This window comes from Fragaria vesca, unplaced genomic scaffold (genome assembly GCF_000184155.1).
Source record: "Fragaria vesca subsp. vesca unplaced genomic scaffold, FraVesHawaii_1.0 scf0513012, whole genome shotgun sequence".
NCBI classification, from domain to species: domain Eukaryota; kingdom Viridiplantae; phylum Streptophyta; class Magnoliopsida; order Rosales; family Rosaceae; genus Fragaria; species Fragaria vesca.
The window spans coordinates 105,643-110,912 of record NW_004443416.1 but is presented as its reverse complement, the minus strand read 5'-3'; the positions used below and the strand labels follow the sequence as shown (position 1 = coordinate 110,912).

The window sequence follows — 5,270 nt, the reverse complement described above, 5'->3', positions numbered from 1 at the left end:
AGGATTCCTCAATGTATTTCCAACAATTCTGGCTCGATGATGATCAAGATAGTGACAGAGAAAGTCTTTAGCAGATGGCCACTAAACTTTTCAGCTTCAACAAGTGTATCTTCTCCTTCTGTACCTAGCTGCGAAGCTTCGTATAAGCTCATCAATCCCTTGATGTCTTCACCCAGAACTTGCTTGAAAGTTCCTTTGCTGTCCTTGAAGTTGTTAAACACATCTGTAACAAACACGTAGAAATATGTATTACTACACAAGTTTTACAACTGTTTATGAATGAAATAGTTTCATATCGTTTAGTGAACGAAAAATAGTACGTGTGATTAAACTTACCTTCAGGCACGAAGTAACCATGTTGTCTCAGTAGTCGAAAGCGAAGTGCAACCTCATGAAGATCATCAGAGGCAGATACAATACTCATTTGCTTGTGCAGAATTTCGTCGATTTCTCGTTGAAAGTGGTAATCGATGCCTAGCCTTTGAACAGCATCGATCATATTCAAACCTTCAAGGGCATCTAGCTCTGCTACATTCCTCAAGACATTTCTGAATAGTTCCAACTTCTGAGAATGTTGGACAAAAATGTCACCCTGCAAGTAAGGCACAGTCAAATTTACTATTGTTTAGTAGCTAGCTCTAGCCTCTTGAAGAAATAGACGTCGGAGAAAGCTCCGAGAATTTTACCATAGTTCTAGTATGCTTGGTTTCAACGTTCATCGGCTTTATGGGACTAGTAGAACTGGGAAGCAAGCTATCTTCGGCAATGCCCCGTCTTTGAAAAGTAGGCAGCTGCTTCTTATGTGTAAGCTGCATGAGGTTAGACTGGCCAATATGTGGGATACTTTTTGGAGCAATTTGGGGATTGAATACTTTAAAGAAGGCCCAAGAAGACGATGACATCTTGATCTTTGTTTGAAAGACTCTTCTTGATCTTTGTTTGCGAATTAAGAACTTAAGTTGTAAGATCTGGAAAAATGTTGGCATTATATATATAGGAGAATGGTTGAGCGCGTCCATACTCCGCTCTGCCAGATCATTTGAATTCACGATTTTCTTTTCTTTGGTACGTACTGTAATGCCATGCATTCCCGGAAGAATTAAATTTTACTATCACTCATTCATTATGCATTTGTCTTTTTCAGTGAAATACAGTTGCACTTAGTCGGTTAGTCCTGAAATCAGGCGTTTGTCTTTTTCAGTGAAATACAGTTGAAAAGCCCAAATTGGCTTTTTGGCCGAAGAAAGTATGAAGAAAGTCGATCTGCACCAAAAGTTGCTTCACATGTAGTCATAAATGGAGAATCCCATAATGACCCAGAAGTTGATGGCTATTGTGACCCGAATTGGCTTTCTTCTGGTGGCAATGATAACGAGGAGGATATATTCCAGAGGTATATTGTCTGAGAATTCTTTTATGTTGGCATATAAGAAGAACCTCATGACTCCTTTTGTCTAGTTCATTAACTTGCCAAGCTTGTAATCTTTCGTGAGATTAAAAATAATTTTCTGTTTTACATGTCAATAATTTGATAATTATTAGCCTTAGCCTTAGCCTTAGCCTAGCTGTTTGATTTGTTTTTTCTGTTGAATGACCCTTGGTTAACATTCACTGCAATAGGTTGGATTTCAATATGTTGGGCTTGAACGTTGGTTTTCTAGCATGCAAATGATCTAACCAACAAATTGTATTCAAGAAATTAACTGTTGCTTAACACCTTTCCATAATTGAAGTTTCTTAAAACTTGTCCATGAGGGATTTAGAAAATCAACGATTTCGATCTTATTCATGGTATAAAGTGAAGTTTAAGATGACCCTCTTGTTAAGATATATGACACAAATGAAGAGGTAAATTTAGTTATACCATAGCTAATGCTAGCTAGCTAGATGGAACTTTCAAAAAGAGTTTGGTTTTCATGATTATAGTACAATGCGCTTACAAACTCTCCATATGCAATTCTCAGTTTCAGTGATATTGTTTCAAAGACTTGACCTAAAAGATATTGAGAAAATAAAAGAACACTAGAACCACATGTTGTTTGCTGTCAATTTCAAAGGTACTACGTTTGGATGGAATCAAGTATTTGATTGATTGTTTCATATATTCTTGGATTACTTGTATTAGTTGTATATGCATACTCGGTTCTCGACTGGTCCAAATTGGAATGAAATGCAGTCCATTCATTCATACAGATAAGGAATCTAGCAAGAATCAAACAATCAAATCAGTGATAATTGATAAAGAATCTGAATTTAAACAAACTTGTTCTACATACACCATAAAAATGAGGAGTAGGACGAAGCTGACCCCGACTGAACATGCAAAACTATATTATTCGATCTTGGACCAATAGGGCTCCAATGTAGGCTACTAATGCCATCATATTCGACAATGTAAACGTAGGGCTCCAAATGTAGGCTACTAATGTAGGCTATTAATGCGGCTACTAATGTAGGCTATTAATGCGGCTACGAATGCGGCTACGAATATAATGCCGTCATATTCGACAATGTAAACGTAGGGCTCCAAATGTAGGCTACTAATGCCATCATATTCCACAATGTAAACGTAGGGCTCCAATGTAGGCTACTAGTGTCATCATATTAGACAATGTAAACTATAAATGCGTATTGAGGCTTCACTATTTAATATGTTTCTTTTTTCAAAAAAAAAAAAAAACAACCTCGAATGGGAACACTTTGCTCGCCGTTATTGATATAGTGGAACATAGGGTATGTTATCAGATAGACTTTGTGAATATCAGCATCATTTTGACCCAAAAGTGATTAATAAGTTATCTCAGCTTATTACACATTTTCAATGATACATAATCTGAAACACAAACATGCCGAAGGTTACACATTTCTAATTTGACATACATGCCTTTATGGATTTCGCCAACGAGGGTTTCGCCGTTAGAATCCTTTCCCTTTATGGAAAGGCCGGGATGTTCGATAATGCCCAGAACGTGTTCGCGCACACCGTGCTGTCCTTCAACGCGCTTATGGGCGCGTACGTGAACTCCAAGAGGTTTGATATGGCTGAGAAGTTATTTAAGGAGGTGCCGGAGAAGTTGTCTGTTGAGCCGGATTTGGTGTCTTACAATATTTTGATCAAGGCTTTATGTAAGATGGGTTCGTTTGATTCCGCGGTTTCGGTGCTTGAGAAGATGGAGAAGAAGGGTGTGAAGCTGGATGTGATCACGTTTAACACGATTTTGGATTGATTGTATGGGAATCAGCGGTTTTCGGATGCTGAGAAGATATGGGGTGTAATGGTGGAGAAGAAAGTTGTTCCGGATATTAGGAGCTATAATGCCAAGTTGATGGGATTGGCTTTGGAGAAGAGGAGTAAAGAAGGGGCTGAATTGGTTGAGGAGTTGAGGAGTAGTTGATGTGCTTGTATTTTCCTATATTTTCATGCCCTTTAATCTTGATATTTGTGTATAGTTATCCTTGTTTTTAGTCCATTTACTTAGTTTAGTGTGTTTGCACTTTCCAGAATTTTGCTAAGTCATCCAGTTCTTGAAAACTCGAGTTCTTGGAAACATGTTGCAGATCCGCCTATACTGAACAGCCTGTACGTAAACGGCCATATCTCCCTCTAGGAATATCGAAATCACAAACCGTAAAATTCTGTAGAAAGTAGACATCCAGGGCTTTTCGTGCATATAAGGCTCACTCTCTGGTTCTTCATGGATCAGTACAGTTAAATTCTCAAAGTTGGCAGTTCTGTCGAGACTGCTTCAGCTGTCAGGATTGCAAACACCCTTCAATCCTTCTTCACCCTGTTTTTGCTTGTTTTCCTCATCTTTGCTCTTCAAATAGAGCATTGTAGACCTTTTGAGAGTCCAAAACATGTTTTCCTTGGACTTTTAGAAGTCTCCTTTTGGGCTATGTGATTAACGAGTTACCAAAGCCTGAAACAAGAAGGAAAAGGGCATCATATAACAGGAGATTTTCTCAATGCACAAGCAGGTATCAATCCGTATCAGACTTTCATCCACGAAGCTGCTGCCATCCACCGGTTCCATCTTCCATCTCCATTCAATTAGTTTCTTTATGTTTTTGAGAACTCATAATATGTTTGCTTTAAACATTAGTAGCTAAACCTCTTTTCTAAGGCTAGAATGAGGCCCTAGCATGATTGTTTACGTCTTTGATGATTGATTAATGGATTCTGGTTTCTCTTAGATGAATGCTTGATCACTGTTTAATTATATGCTTTATGTCTCAGTTCTTTGATTGATCACCATAGGACTCTGCATTTAGTAACTTGAAGTTAGACTTGAAGCAGAGATGCAATATAGTCTATTTAGCTCTTTGTGATTGAGTATGGTGAATTACATTATTGCTTGAGAAAGAATAATGGTTTGCTTGATTCCTTTATTTTCTAATACGTAATGAGTCTTGCATCTTAAATTTATATCTGAGAAGGATAGACTGCATAATTAGGATATAAGACCTTTACCCGAGAGGGAGAGCATCATACACTTCAGGAAAATTATGGTCTAGAGTACCTGAGAAGAACTTAGATATGAGAATTGTCATCTAGAGAAATGATAGAATCCATTAGTTGTATCAAGGCGTAGATAGCATTGCTTGTGGTTGATTCCGACACCCTAAACTCATCACCATCATACTCTTACTCCTTTCAAATTCAATTCCTTTCTCTTATTTTCTATTTGCAAGTTATTTTTCATCATCATAAAACCCTTTTCAAAAACCCCAAAAATTGTAAGTACAATTTAGTTGAGTCATTGAGTTCGTCTTTGTCGATTTGTGTTTCTTGTTTTACGTGTTTTAGTGTAGTTAGTTTAGATATTTCATAATTTGAATTGAAATAATATCCTCGTGGAAACGATAACCCATTTTCTTTCATTCACTATACTATATCTACCTTGTATACTTGCAGGAATTCCATCAGTAGTGGAGTGGAACCTGATGTGTTTAGCTTCAATGCCTTGATTAAGGGATTTTTGGGTGAGGGGAACTTGGAGGAAGCTAAAAGGTGGTATGGTGAACTAGTGAAGAGTGGTTGTGCTCCGGATAAATGGACTTTCGAGACGCTTGTTCCCTTTGCTTGTGAGAAGGGTGATGTGGATTATGGTTTTTGAGCTCTGCAAGGATATTTTTCCAAAGGCGCCGTCTTGCTAGTGCGGCAATGTTGCAGCCTGTGGTGGATGGTCTGGTACGTACGGTTAAGGCCTCTATGATTGAGCAGGCAAAGGAACTTGTCAAACTCGGGAACACTAATTCCTACAAACGTT

General features: G+C 38.0%; 1 protein-coding gene across 1 annotated transcript in view; it reads right to left on the bottom strand.

Moving 5' to 3' along the window:
- Positions 1-5,270, bottom strand: part of LOC101298852 ((3S,6E)-nerolidol synthase 1, chloroplastic-like) — an 18,580-nt gene that overhangs the window by 3,869 nt on the left and 9,441 nt on the right. The gene's annotated exons all lie outside the window — the stretch shown is intronic.